General features: G+C 46.1%; 1 pseudogene; it reads right to left on the minus strand.

Annotated features, from left to right (window-relative positions):
- Nucleotides 1-4,300: 4,300 nt before the first annotated feature.
- LOC147087901 (uncharacterized) lies at nucleotides 4,301-5,338 on the minus strand (annotated as a pseudogene).
- Nucleotides 5,339-16,271: the final 10,933 nt, after the last annotated feature.

The raw sequence follows: 16,271 nt of genomic DNA on the forward strand, positions 1-16,271 counted from the left end.
GATTTGACCTTTTGAATGTCAGATATGTGATAAAGACATGGTATTAAATTATGGGAAAAAGGAAAATGCGTTTGACGCCAAATGGAAGGCATCCTTCTCAATAGTGGATACATTGAATCTAGCCATGTATCTGAATGAGTAACGTAAAGGGAGAGTGGAAAAGAGAAAAGTAATTAAATGGTATCATATCAATCAGTTAAAGACTGTGAACGAATAAATACTGCACTGTTATGTCCTCCAGGTGGCCAAAATGGCAGGACTCAGACACATAGTGGGACTTCTGATGCTCGTTGGTATCTACCAGACTTTGAATTTTATCATCATCCGGAAAGGAGTCAAGATGCCAACCGACGATACGTCATCACTGGAATGAGGAGCGGCTTCAGGAGATGAATTCGATATGAATGTGTACTGTGAATATTGTGAACCCGATAATACGACCAATGGGATCACCTGTTTATGGGCCAGGGAGGGCGAAGGGTTTAAATTAGCGTGTCTATGTATTAAAGAAAATAATCAAGTAACCCCAAAGTTTCAATTAGGAAAAGGATAGTTTGTAAATCTAGGGTGCAGATTCGACGAAGCGGTTGAGATTACACCAGATAGTGTGTGGATCCCATACCTGGGACAGAGTTTGAATACACTGAATTGGACCAAAATAGATAAAACACATAGAGGAATGATAGAATGTTTTAATGTGGAGCACAAAGAGAGACCCAGGCAAGGAGAAGTACTACAGATGGAAATCAGGGGAAGAACAGAGGAGATAAGGTTACAAAGGAAATGCGACAAGCATAAAAATAGCAAATAACAAATGGACCATCAAACGGATTGAATGTCACCCGTACCTACAAACAATAGTATAGTGATGTTCGGTACGAAGTTATCCCGGTAATCTTCAATTTTACAGGTATTCCCTTTCTCGGAAATGTATGCCCTACAGGACACCACAGATAAAATGACCACTTGTTGAGGAAAATGGTTAAGGATATTTTAGATAAGAAGAATGCCCCAGACAGATGGGGTTCGTGGGATGTCGAACGGGCTTACGTAATGGTCAACATTTCAGGTCATAATATTAGCCACTTGAGAACAAAGAGAGGCCTGGGAGAATGGCTAGGGATAGGACCCACCGCAGGAACCGTTGCCTTGAACAGGGTAGATATAGACAATATGTGGGAACATGACGAGGTAATGAGGAGACAGTTGAAAGGCCTTCTATCTAACATGAATACTGGAATTGGAGAATATGCTGATAACCACACAAGACAAAACAGAAATATACAGGCAAATGCAGGTTCATTTTAACAATGCGACAAGAGGGATTCGTAAAGCAGAACAAGACATCTCAAGGACTAGGATATGTTAAATTTATGGGAGTTACATGATGGACCAAGTGATGGCAGTGTTAAGTGAAATAGAACATAACCGAGTTCCCTCATTTGTCAATGATTCCGTGATTGGAAAGTGGCTCCATTATATAAGGACTACAATGTACAGGAGGCAAGAACACAGGGATTAATATATTTAGTGAGAGGAAATGGGGATTATGACAGTCAGCCAATCGTTCCTGTCTTACTGTAGCTGCAGCAGGTACATAATATGAGACCTTGGGAAGTAGTTAAGGTAGAATCGATAGGGATGCTAGAAGGAAGGTTCCATAAGTCTTTTGTATCACCCACCCCCCCCCCCCATCACTCTGATTAAATGAAATAACACCGGGGACAGTCCTCATATGGGGTGTTGCACCGATATAGTGGGGTTAACATGTGCAGTTGCGATGTCAGGACACCAAGTCTGTGGTTTCACACTAGACTCAGACTCACCCCTCTGGAGTATGAATGTGCAGAGGTGGGGATTAGACCGAAAGAATTACGTTTATCTACAAATGGGTACCTATTGCCTCACCAATCGTGCTAGGTATTACCAGCATGGGCAGGATGACAGTCCAATAGATTATCCTACCTATTGCTTTAAACCCACACAAACGGTCCGAATAGGCATTCAAACCCTCGTACCTGTAATCATTCATAATATTACCTATCTAAGAGTGAATTTCTCAATGCAATCAGAAGCCCTGAGAGCAGTGGTTAACTTCGGATATCCAATTCCAACCCTATCCTTAAATCTTAAAGCCGTTATAGAGAGAACTTCGATTTCACAAATACACTTAGTTCAGATGCAACAAAGCAATGACAGAACCCAGAAAGAGATTATGACCCGTGGGAGTTGCAGTTGGTGGGAAACCACGTATAACGTGGCACAACGCCCACCGTACAGAATTATTTCAATGGCAATCATAGAAATATAGAAGATAGGAGCAGGAATAGACCATTCGCCCCTCGAGCCTGCTCCACCAATTAATGAGATGATGTCTAATCATTCAAATTCAGTACCCTGTCCCTGCTTTCTCCACATATCCCTTGATCCCTTTACCCTCAAGAAATATATCCAACTCCTTCTTGAATATATTTAATGAATTGGCCTCAACTGCCTTCTGTGGTGTAGAATTCCACAGGTTCACCATTCTCTGGTTGAAGTAATTCATCGTCATCTCTGTCCTAAATTGCTTACCCCTTATCCTTAGACTGTGACACTTGGCTCTGGACTCCCCACCATCGGGAAAATCCTTCCTGCACCTAGTCTGTCTAGTCCTGTTAGAATTTTATAAGTTGCAATGAGATCCCCTCTCATTCTTCTAAACTCTAGCGAAAATAAACCTAATCGACCAAATCTCTCCTCATATGTCATTCCTGCCATCCCAGGTATCAGTCTGGTGAATCTTCGCTGCACTCTCTCCATGTCAAGAACATTCTTCCTCAGATAAGGCGACCTAAACTGCACACAATATTCAAGGTGTGGTCTCACCAAGGCCCTGTACAACTGCAGCAAGACATCCTTGTTCCTGTACTCAAATCCTCTCGCTATGAATGCCCACATACCGTTTGCCTTCTTAACCGCCTGTTGCACCTGCATGCTTAACTTCAGCGACTGGTGCACAAGGACACCCAGGTCTCATTGCACTTCCACTCCTCCCAATCTATTGCCGTTCAGATAATAATCTGTCTTCCTGTTTTTGCCACCGAAGTAGATAGCCTCACATTTATCCACAATAAACCGCTGTTGCCATGCATCTGCCCAATCACCTAACCTGTCCATATCGCACTGGAGTTTCTCTGCATCCTCCTCATAACACACACGCCCACCCACCTTTGTGTCTTCTGCAAATTTGGAGATATTACATCTAGTTCCCTTGTCTAGATCATTTATATATATTGTGAAAGCCAGCACCGATCCTTTTGCTACCCCACTAGTCACAGCCTGCCACTCAGAAAAAGACCCGTTAATGCAACTCTTTGCTTCGTGTCTGCCACCCAGGTCTCTACACAGGACAGTACCATACCCCCAATCCCATGTGCCTTAAATTAACAGGCTAATCTCTTATGTGGGACCTTATCAAAAGCCTTCTGAAAGTCAAAATACACCACATCCACTGGTTCTCCCTTATGTTTCTACAAGTTATATTCTCAAAACATGCCAGTGGATTAGTCAAGCATGATTTAGCTTTTGTAAATCCATGTTGACTTAGTCCGATCCGGTCACTGTTTTCCAAGTGCTCTGCTATTACATCTTTTATAATGGACCCTAGCTTTTTCCCCACTGCCGATGTCAGGCTGACTGGTCTGTAATTCACCGCTTATTCTCTACCACACTTTTTAAATAGTGGGTTTACATTAGCTATCATTCAATCCATTGGAACTGTTCCAGAGTCTATAGAATTTTTGAAGATGACTCGTAATGCATCTACTATTTCTGGGGCCACTTCCTTAAGTACCCTAGGATATAGATTATCTGGCCCTGAGGACTTAACGACATTCAATCCCATCAATATCCCTAAGACCATTTCCCTATGAATACTGATTTCATTCGATTCCTCACTCTCATTAGACCCTATGTTCCCCGACATCTCTGGGAGGTTATTTGTGTCCTCCTTTGTGAAGACAGAACTAAAAGATGTATTTAATTGATCAGCCATTTATTTGTTCCCCATTACAAATTCCTCTGATTATGACTGCAAGAGACCCACGCTTGACTTCAACAAACATGTTCTCTTCACATATCTTTAGACAATTTTACAGTCAGTTTTTATGTTCCCTGCAGGCTTACTCTCATAATGTATATCCCCCTCTTAATTAATCCCTTTGTCCTACTTTGCTCAATCCTAAATTGCTCCCAATCCTCAGGTCTGCTGCTTTTTCTGGCCAAATGATATGTCCTCACCTCGGATCTTATGCTATGCCTAATTTCCCTTGTTAGCCGTGGTTGAGTCCCCTTTTTTGTTTTATTTTTATTCCAAACAGGGATGAACAAATTCTGTATTTCATCCATGCGATCGTTAAATGTTTGCCATTGCCTATCCACCGTCAACCCTTTAAGTAATGTTCCTCAATCCATGCTAGACAACTCGTGCCTCATACCATCGTAGTTTCCTCTATTGAAATTGAGGACACTAGTCTCTGAGTCAACTACTTCACTATCAGTTTTAATGAAGAATTCCATGATATTATGATCGCTCCTCCCCAAGCGGCCTCACACAACAAGATTGCTAATTAATCCTTTCTCAATACATAATACCCAGTCTAAGATGGCCTGATCTCTTGTTGGTTCCTCAACATATTGGTCCAGGAAACCATCCCGTATACTCTCTACGAATTCCTCCTCCACAGTATTATTACAAATTTGGTTAGCCCAATCTATATGTAATTTAATGTCACCCATTATAACTGCTGTGCCCTTATTGCACGTGTCTCTAATTTCCCATTTAATGCTCTCCCCAACCTCAGCATTACTGTTTACGGCTCTGTATACAATTCCCACGAACGATTTCTGCCCCTTGGTATTTCTCAGCTCTGCCCATACAGATTCCACATCATCAGAGTTAATATCCTTCCTTGCTATTGTGTTAATCTCCTCTTTAACCAGCAATACCACCCCACCTCCATTTCCTTTTTTCCTGTCCTTCCTGAACATTGCATACCCCTGGATTTTGAATTCCCATTCTTGGTCACACTGGAACCATGTCTCTGCAATCCAAATTATATCATATCCGTTTAAATCGATTTGTGCAGCTAATTCATCCACCTTATTACGAATGTTCCTCGCATTAAGACAGAAATCCTTCAGGCTTCATTTTTGAAAACTTGTTGTCCTTTTAGAATTCTTATTTACTATGGCCCTGTTTGATTTACACCCTTGATTTCTCTGCCTTCTACTTTTGCTTTTCTCCTTCCTCTCTTTTGTTTCTAGCCTTGCTTCCCTTTACTCTGTCTCCATGCATAGGTTCCTATCCTACCCAACCAAATGATATTAACGTTTACTGTAATGATTATGATATGTTATCTGCATAGGCTAATCGGTAGGGTTTCTAGGCGTTCTATAACAATGCATAATTTAGAATACAGCAATGCTTGGTAGAAACTAGATTGATTTAGTCGAGGAATCAACGTTTAAAATATCTCATCCTCGAGGTGGGGATTTGTAAGATATTTAGTAGATGAGAATCATATATGTATAACTTTATTGTAGCCATTGACCAAATAATATTACACATAATTACTCCTGGGTAACTAGAACGCTAAGAGTTGTTCAAAATGTAGCTGCAGACAGTTCAAAACCAGTTTTGAGTAACTTTTGATTACAAACTGCCACAATTCAATTCAATTCAATTTTATTTGTCATATATGCAGCAGACGTGTGTACTGCACAATGAAATGTTGATTTTTACGAGTTCTCCCAACATTGGAATAAATATGGCATAACAATGATAAAAATACTAAGAGAAATACTAATAGAAAGACAGTAATAATAAATAAACCAACAGTAATAATTAATAATAAATTAATCGTTCATGAGTCTTATGGCCTGGGGGTAGAAGCTGTTTCGAAACCTATTGGTACGAGACTGTATGCTTCGGTATATCTTACCAGACGGGAGCAGGGCGAAGAGGTTGTGGCTGGGGTGACTCACGTCTTTAATGATTCTCAGGGCCTTCCCCCGGCACCTCTCGGGGTAGATATCCTGCACAGCAGGTAGTTTAATTCCTATCGTGTTTTGTGCAGCTTTCACTATCTTCTGTAGAGCTTTGCAGTCTGTTGCGGTGCAGTTGCCATACCAGGTAGTGATGCAGCCGGACAGGATACTCTCGATGGTGCATGGGTAGATGTTGGTGAGAATCTGGGGGGCCATTCCAAATTTCTTCAGTCTCCTGAGGAAGAACAGGCGTTGGCATGCCTTCTTGGTTACAACGTCGATGTGATTGGACCACGTTAAGTCCTCCGTAATGAATACACCCAGGAATTTGAAGCTGCTGACCCTCTCCACCTCAGCCCCTTCGATGTAGATTGGGGTGTGTCCCTCCCCCTGCCGCTTCCTGTAATCTGCAAGTGAATGTCAAATAATTAAATTGCTAAGAAATACATATTATAATGCTGTTGGAACTGAGAATTTGCTTAACAAAAATAATTGCTACAACCTGTAAAGAATAATTAGTATAAATTCCAATAAATGAGAGAGATCATTGAAGTTAAGGTATTTATCTGGTGGATTAAAGTAAGATAATCTGGATATATCAAGACAAGTGAAACAGCGTTGAAATGATCTGGGCCCTTGGCATAAAGGCCATGTACTGGTTGCGGCATAAAAGGAAAGTTATATGGTAAATTCCAATGGGGTGAAAAGCTTTAAACAAGGTAAAACGACAGCAGAACAGGGTTATTGGAAATGTACTGGAAACGGATTGGCCAGGTTATTAACCTTAATCTGAGTGACAATGGTATTTTGACGATTAGAACCAATTAAAAAAGGTGATTTTGTTATAGACCATACATGGACACTGGCCAAACGAACTGTTGATAAGGAATGGGTAAAAACCTCGATATTCAAAGAACAGTTTCACGCAGAGTTTTGCTCCGAAGATAAGGAACAGGCCTGCGACGACGATGCCTGTGTCCGAAGTGCTCCAGAAAGCAAGGGCTGCGAGCTATTTGTTACTATCACCTAATGGCAGCACGGTGGCATAGTGGTTAGCACTGTTACCTCACAGCGCCAGGGACCCGGGTTCAAATCCCGTCTCGGGTGACTGTCTGTGTGGAGTTTGCACATTTTCCCCGTGTTGGCGTGGGTTTCCTCTGGGTGCTCCGGTTTCCTCACACAATCCAAAGATGTGCGGGTTAGGTTGATTGGCTATGATAAATTGACCCTTAGTGTTAGGGGGATTGTATACGTGGGGATAGGGTGGGATATTTGTTGGTGTAGTGGTTACGGGGATCGGGTGGGATATGTGTTGGTGTAGGCTCGATGGGCCGAAATGGCCTCTATCTGCACTGTGGGGATTCTGTGAATGTTAAGCTTTGATTACGCTGTAAGCTTAATAAATCTAATCTATTCTACAAACATGCTGCTGCCTATCTGTGTCTTGTCCAAGAACTCTGAGTGGGCACTTTACTAACTCACATCCCTTTACTTTCAAGTTTTGTATCAGCTGCTAATTTTGAAATTGTGTCCTGTACCCCCACATCCAGTTCATTAATATATATAATGAAAAGCAGTGGTTCTAGAACAGATCCCTGGGGTACACCGCTGTATACCTTCCTCCAGTCCAAAAACAACTGTTCACCCTTACTCTCTGTTTACTGTCACTTGGCAAATTTCGTATCTATGCTGCCATTGTCCTCTTTATTAGATGGGCTTCGACTTTGCTGGCAAGCCTTTGTTCAACGCCGTTTGGAAATACATGTACACTACATCAAACGCATAACCTTCATCAAACCTCTCTGTTAATATCTCATAAAACTCTATCAAGCTGGCTAAACACGATTTGCATTTAACAAGTCCATGGTTAATTTTTTTAATTAATCAAAACCTATCCAAGTGACTGTTAATTTTGTCCCTGATTACTGTTTATCAAAGCTTGCCCACAGCCGAATTCAAACTGACTGGACTGCAGTTGCTGGGTTTACCTTTTCACAGTTCATTATTCCATCATATGTAATGCCTTACTCCCAAACCCATTTAAATTTCTGATGACTGTTACTTAACCAAACTTGGAATAACAGTCAATTATAAACAAGCAGTTCTGTTTACCGTTCTGAGTCTTTTGAAATGGGCCGAATCAATCAAAGTGCAAATTTCTTCACTGGCGATGGATGCTGGGACTCGGCTGGAGAGCTTTTTAACGCCAGGATCGTCCTTGTCACAGGTGAGGCTTCCATTAATTATATCATTCACAGTCTGATCAATACTGGGCCACTGTAACTGCTGCACCTGCCATTCAACCAGGCTTACACCCTTCCGGTGCCTACTAGGTGTGTGGCCGACCGGACACCTCATGAGAAGTGAATCTGGGACATACCGCTTACGCAGATCAAATAACACATCAACTTGTAGTGCAAATTGTCCCTTCTTTGAAATTCATCTTTGGGCCATGAGGCTTCAATTTTGAACTGATGTAATTCAAGAGCCCTCACCCTGCAACACTGAATGAGCCAAAGGGGGATGTTTCGCTTTCGACTCTAATTATCTGGCCTGCAATGCTCCATGTGGTTCCCTTACTTGCACAGCACTCTAATCTCCATCGTTTTGGACAGCTGATGTGCCCTTCCATTCTAATTGTCGCTGAGGACGATGTAGGAATATGCTCAGCGTTGTACCATCCCAAAAGGCTGCTTCCTCCTCTCATCCTCTGTCAGAATCCAGGAGATCTTCCCGGCCGAAGGCAGTGACTGGCCGTCCACAGAAATAAATGTGCTTTTATGCCAAATTACTTCCTGCTTGTCAGAAGCTGAGTGGGCGAGGGAGGAGCCAATCAAAAAAGCAATTCTCCGACTTGCAGTAACCGAATTAAGAGAAAAGTGCTTTTTAAAAGTGTACATCCATTTCAAACAAGACCACGCCTTTTTAATATAATCTGCGTCAAGCAATAGCAGTTTCTTTAGCTGTAATCCCATTATTACAAAGTGCTTTGAAGAACTTCCAAGAGATTTACTACCAGACAGCGCCCTGCGATTGTAACTTATAATCTTCAAAGCTGTATCTTATCTTTCTTTTGTAAAGTAAACTTATGCAACTTTTCACAGTTACACAAGTAAACTTCAGCCAAAATAAATCCACACCAGCATCTTCACCTTAAAATGAAAATCAGAAAAGTTTAAAATATTGATCTCTGCAATGGGTTATGAGCTCAGTTAGGGCATAACCTTTACCTGATATTCTCAGGTCGGGAGCTCTTGAAGTATTTCCACAGTTTAAATCAGTTTACAACCAAAAAGGAATCAAAGTATCTCAAACATAATACACATGTGTAGACATATATAGGGAAATAAATTAACACACTAAAAACAGCACGTGCTTCTTCAAACTGAAACCAGAAACACACAGCACACTGACACATGGTAATAGTGTTTGTCGAAGAAAAGAAATGAAGTAGAAACATTCTGAGCATTCTTAATGTGAAGCTCTCGGCTCTTTTACACATTCACACATAATTCCCTACACACGGTACTGGACCTAATTCTAGGGAATGTAGCCGGGCAAGTGGTGAAAGTGTCAGTAGGAGAGCATTTTGGCGGCAGTGACCATAATTCGGTGAGATTTAAGGTGGTCATGGAAAAAGACAAAGACGGCCTGGAAATAAGAGTTCTAAATTGGGGGAAGGCCGATTTTAATATGATAAGGCAGGATCTGGCCAAAGTGGACTGGGAGCAGCTACTTATAGGAAAATCCACATCAAAACAGTGGGAGACTTTCAGAAGGGAAATAGAGAGAGTACAACGCCAACATGTTCCTGCAAAGGTCAAGGGCGGGACCAACAAGCAAAGGGAACCCTGGGTGACAAGGGATATACAAAAATGCATTAGGAAAAAAAGGGGGGCTTTTGGCAGTTACAAAAGACTAAGGACGGAGGAAGCCCTAGAGGAGTATAAAAAGTGCAGGGGCATATTTAAAAAAGAAATTAGGAGGGCAAGGAGTGGCCATGAAATAACACTGGCGACCAAAATAAAGGAAAATCCTAAGATGTTTTATAAGTATATTAAGGGCAAGAGGATAACCAGGGAAAGGGTAGGGCCCATTAGGGACCAAATTGGCAATCTGTGTGTAGAGCCAGATGATGTAGGCGGGGTCTTAAATGAATTTTTTGCATCTGTGTTCACTATGGAGAAAGACGATGTAGACATAGAAATCGGGCAAGGGGACTGTGACATACTTGAACATATTACCATCGAGAGGGAGGAGGTACTAGCGGTTTTAGCAGGCCAAAAAGTGGATAACTCCCCAGCCCCGGACGAGATGTATCCCAGGCTGTTGTGTGAGGCAAAGGAGGAGATTGCACGGGCTCTGACACAAATTTTCAGAAGCTCTCTGGCCACAGGGGATGTACCAGAGGACTGGAGAACAGCTAACGTAGTACCATTATTCAAGAAGGATAGCAGGGATAAACCATGGAATTACAGGCCAGTGAGCCTAACATCTGTGGTGGGGAAATTATTGGAAAAAATTCTGAGGGACAAAATTAGTCTCCACTTGGAGAGGCAAGGATTAATCGGGGATAGTCAGCATGGCTTTGTCAAGGGTAAATCATGTCTGACCAATCTGATTGAATTTTTCGAGAGGGTGACTAGGTGTGTGGATGAGGGAAATGCTGTGGATGTGGTTTACATGGACTTCAGTAGAGCTTTTGACAAGGTCCCGCATCGGAGACTGGTCAAGAAGGTAAGAGCCCATGGGATCCAGGGTGCCTTGGAGCGTTGGATCCTAAACTGGCTGAGTGGCAGGAGGCAGAGGGTGATGGTCGAAGGTTGTTTCTGTGACTGGAAGCCTGTGTCCAGTGGGGTACCTCAGGGATCGGAGCTGGGTCCCTTGCTGTTTGTGATATACATAAATGATTTGGATGAGAATGTAAAAGGTATGATCAGTAAGTTCGCAGATGACACGAAATTTGGTGGGGTGGTAAATTGCGAGGAGGAAAGCCTCAGGCTACAGGACGATATAAACGGGTTGGTCAGATGGGCGGAAAAGTGGCGAATGGAATTTAACCCTGAAAAGTGCGAGGTGATGCATTTTGGACGGACAAATAAGGCAAGGGAATACACAATGAATGGTAAGACCCGAGGAAGTACAGAGGGTCAGAGGGACCTTGGTGTACATGTGCATAGATCCCTGAAGGCAGCGGAACAGGTAGATAAGATGGTTAAAAATGCATATGGGATACTTGCCTTCATTAGCCGAGGCATAGAATATAAGAGCAGGGAGGTTATGATGGAGCTGTACAAAACGCTGGTGAGGCCACAGCTGGAGTACTGTGTGCAGTTCTGGTCGCCTCACTATAGGAAGGATGTGATTGCTTTGGAGAGGGTGCAGAGAAGGTTCACCAGGATGTTACCTGGGATGGAGCACCTCAGCTATGAAGTAAGGCTAGACAGGCTGGGGTTGTTTTCCTTGGAGCAAAGAAGGCTGAGGGGGGATCTGATTGAGGTGTACAAAATGATGAGGGGCATAGATAGGGTAGATAAAGAGGAACTTTTCCCCTTAGTAGGGGGGTCAGTAACAAGGGGGCATAGATTCAGGGTAAGGGGCAGGAGATTTAGAGGGGACTTGAGGAGGAGCTTTTTCACCCAGAGGTTGGTTGGAATCTGGAACTCACTGCCTGAAAGGGTGGTAGAGGCAGGAACCCTCACAACATCCAAGAAGCATTTCGATGAGCACTTGAAATGCCATTGCATACAAGGCTATGGACCAAATGCTGGAAAATGGGTTTAGACTGGACAGGGATTGATGGACGGCGCAGACACGATGGCCCGAAGGGCCTCTGATGTAAGAAAAAGGAGACTTACCATCAAGTAACTTTAAAGTAAGCTTTAAGCAACTTATAAACACACTATATACACAAGAGAGGTCTTTACCATGCCTCTGGTAGAAGCCTCTTACAATACTGAACAGACCAGTATTTATACCGGTCCAACAGGACGTGACATATGGCAGGAAGTGAGGTATGTACACAGTTCATAGTTCATAGTTCACAGGAAGTGATGACATAACTTCCCGGAAGTTATCATTTTTATCACATTCTTCCCTCCTGCAGGATTAGGAGGCTGTGGTCTACCTTTTGGTCCGCAGCCGCCGAACAAGGAAGAGTCGCACCAGTTTGGATTCCCATCGTAGATGGTCGCTGGTCCGCTTTACATTCATCCGGAAAATTCTCAAAAGTACGATACCAATGCTTCCATACCCTGCCAGCTGCTGGTGTATTCGGGTATAAGTCCAGACGAATAGGTCTAAGGATTTTCTCCATGATGGGTGGTTCCCTGGATCCTTAGCTTCCGAGTTTGTCTGAAGGTCTAGTATTTGTCAGTGTAAATATTAAGTTACTTAAATTGATGTAAGAAAAAGGAGACTTACCATCAAGTAACTTTAAAGTAAGCTTTAAGTAACTTATAAACACACTATATGCACAAGAGAGGTCTTTACCATGCCTCTGGTAGAAGCCTCTTACAATACTGAACAGACCAGTATTTATACCAGTCCAACAGGTAGTGACATATGACAGGAAGTGAGGTATGTACACAGTTCATAGTTCAGAGTTCACAGGAAGTGATGACATAACTTCCCGGAAGTTATCATTTTTATCACAGCCTCTTTCTGTGCTGTAAAACTCTATGGCCTAGAAATTCAGTTGCGTTCGCCAGCCGTTAGCACCATAGGTGGGGTAGATCTCGAGCGCTAGGCACTCAGCACCCGGGCACAGGATGATCTGCACCTACGCCCAACTTCAGTAGACATTTAGCGCCGGCGCAAAGTGTTTGCGCGCGCTCAGCTGCGCGCGCAACTTATGACGTCATTTCGTCGTGCAACGCCCTTTGTGCGCCCCAAACCGGAACTTCAGTAACGCCCCCCCAATGTGGGCATGGCGGTGTTAAGAACTGTGAAGTGGAATGCAGCAGAGGCCCTGCGAGCCTCGGGGAGCGCTAATTAAAGGGCACTTACACTGAACTATAAAGGCCAGTCATTTTGCTGCAATGATTTTCTGCAACGGATTTCTGGACAGAGACCAAGGAAGAGACCTTATTGATTTGGCCCAACATAGGAGAGGTATTTTTGGCTTCTGGGCAGAGCTTGGAAATTTGCCTCATTGTGATTTCATTGTTTGCAAGTATATTATGGGGGCTGCATGGGGTTCCAACCCTCAGTTCCAGCATTATGTGCGAAGGGCTCACAGACGCTTGTGAGAGGGGCAGCCATGCCTAGACGCAGAGGGGGCATCAGGCGTCAGCAACGTAGGCCTTACCCACAAAGGGAATACCGCCAGCAGGTGTCCTATCTCACCATGACTGTCGCGCAGTGTGTTAAGAGGCTGTGCTTCAGAAGGGAGGTGGTTGCAGAGATCTGCCAGCTGCTTCACAGAGATCTGCGTCCACAGCTGATGTGCAGGACGTCTCTGTCGGTGGAAGTGAAGGTCACGGTGGCTCTGAACTTCTATGCAAGCGGCTCCTTCCAAGCCGCTGCTGGGGACATAGCTAACATCTCCCAGTTCGCCATGCATCGCTGCATCCGGCAGGTCACCGATGGCCTTTTCACAAGGAGACACCAATTCATCTCCTTTCCCATGACCCTAGAGAGGCAGGAGCAGCATGCAGTCGGTTTTCCGAGGATCGCCGACTTCCCCATGGTGCAGGGCGCCATTGACTGCACGCATGTGGCTTTGCGGGCACCTATCGACAATGCTGAGGATTACCGCAACCGGAAGGGCTACCATTCCCTCAATGTACAGCTGGTGTGTGACCACAGGCAGCGGATCCTAGCTGTCAATGCCCGCTTTCCAGTCAGCAGCCACGATGCATTTATCCTGCACCAGACTACTGTGGCTGACATGTTCCAGGCACAGCCTCCCCCAAGAGGATGGCTTATTGGGGACAAAGGCAATCCTTTGTGTACATGGCTCATGACCCCGCTCCGCGTGCCCAGGACCCCTGCTGACGAGGCATACAACGAAAGCCATCAAGCCACAAGGAACATCATAGAGCAAACGATTGGCGTCCTCAAGCAACGGTTCCGCTGCCTGGATCACTCCGGCGGATCTCTGCAGTATTCGCTGGATAGAGTCTCCCAGTTCGTCGTCGTTTGCTGCATGCTGCACAACCTGGCTATCCGCAGGACTCAGGCACTGCCACCTCACGTTGGACCACCACCTCAGGAGGACGAGCAGGAGGACCATGAGGAGGAGGAGGAGGAGTACCAGCCCAGGAGGGAGCCACAAGGTCCAAGGGCCGTCCGTCGGTGGCTTATTGAACGACACTTCTAGGCCCCCTGTCAGGGAATGGCTTGTGGCAATGAAGGCACATGAATGCAGTCGCTCCGCAAGCCCTCAGCCGGTTAACACAACAACCACTTGAAACATCAGACATGGACAAGTTGAATAAAGAAAAAGCTTTATTGAACAAACTCAGGGCCCTTCCCACATGAAACCCAAAAACAGACAACACCCCCAAAAAACAGTCAAAAACATATGTCACTCCCACAACCTGGGGAGGAATAACAAAACTTGTCCATCCAAATGGCCTTCATCCTCGGCCTTACCAAAAGAACCCCCCCCCGTAGACAACACAACCACCCCCATATAAAAAAACATTTGCCAACACACTCTACTTTGTGTGCTGAGAGGGCGAGTCCTTCTCCAGGCTTTTCCGGCCCCTGGCCGACCTGCTGCTCCGCCTCAACCTGGGCCCTGTGGGTGCTGCAAGGCTGGGGAAAGGCTCCTGAGGGGCACATTGCGTGACGGCAGATGCCCTTGGGGGTCGGCCTAGACGAGCTCTGGCCCTCGAGGGGTCGGCTGCTGACTGCTGCAGCTGTGGCTGGGCAGCATCAGTCCCTCCAGCAGCTCGTCGCAGCTTCGCTGGGGGAGTGGCAGTGGCGGCTGCAGCAATGGGGGCAAGCTGGCTGATGCCAGGCGCTCGCTGCTCGCCTGAGACACTGGCACTCGGCCGGGCTGGCGCTGCAGCAAGTGCAGCAATCTGGTGAAGGCCAGACCGCTGTGCTGCTGCAGCGCGGCAGGTGCCCTGGCGATGCCTGCCTGACACAGCGAGTGTGGCAGCAGTGAGTGCCCGTACTGCCCTGGTCTGTGCCCGCATCAGACCAGCCAGTGACTGCACAGCACCACTGATCAACTGTCCACTCGCTGCCTGTGCTGCCCTGAATTCGTCCCGACTCGCGTCCTGTGCTGCTCTGAATTCGGCCCGACTCGCGTCCTGTGCTGCCCTCAATTCGGCCCGACTCGCGTCCTGTGATGCCCCGAATTCGGCCCGACTCGCGTCCTGTGATGCCCCAAATTGTTCGAGACCCCTGGCCTGTGCTGCCGCGAGTTGTTCGAAACCCCTGGCCTGTGAGGCCCCGAAATCGGACACACTATGAGCCAGGGACTCAATGGCCTCAGGCAACCGTGCCACAACCCCCATGAACTCGGTGTACCGACGATCCGAGTCCGCAGACATTTGATCAAGGAGGCGCACCTCCTGGGCGAGGACCGTCTCCGGACTGGAGGCTGGACTCTCCTTCTGGGGAGAAGGCCGCCGAGCTGCCCGACCCTTCCCGCGTGGCTGCACGCCACTGGGCCCAGCAACTACACTCCCCTGCAACACTTCCCCCCTCTGGGGAGAAGGCAGCCGAGCTGCCCGACCCTTCCTGCGTGGCTGGACGCCAATGGGCACAGGAGCTACACTCCCCTGCAACACTTCCCCCCTCTGGGGAGAAGGCAGCCGTGCTGCCCGACCCTTCCCGCGTGGCTGGACGCCACTGGGCACAGGAGCTACACCCCCCTGCAACACTTCCCCCTGGCTCTCCTCCAGGGAAGACGTGTCCCCTCCATTGCCATCCCCTGGCGCGGATGAGGGTTCCCCTGATGGGCCGCCTTCCTCTTGCTCCTCCTCGTCCTCCTCTTCCGAGGGACTGACACTCGCAGCTTCAGGGACCTCCTCCTCACCAGCTGAAAGCAGGAAGGCACAAGAGTAGCTTTCGAGTGAGGAGAGGGCGTCAGCGAGGGAGGCATGAGTGGTGGAATTCTGCGCATTGGTCGGACAGTGGCAAAGGATGTAGATCTGAAGCGCAAGGGGAACGAGAGAGGTTCAAAAGGTCATGTCCTTACCATTGGGGCCCAGCACAGGGACGGCATCTCCAATTGCAACGGGGCCAATCACCCGGGCACCCATGAGTCGACCCACGCGGTC

Source organism: Somniosus microcephalus, unplaced genomic scaffold (assembly GCF_052327205.1).
Source record: "Somniosus microcephalus isolate GS21.2 unplaced genomic scaffold, FLI_Smic_1.0 unresolved_chr5, whole genome shotgun sequence".
Taxonomy (NCBI): Eukaryota; Metazoa; Chordata; class Chondrichthyes; order Squaliformes; family Somniosidae; genus Somniosus; species Somniosus microcephalus.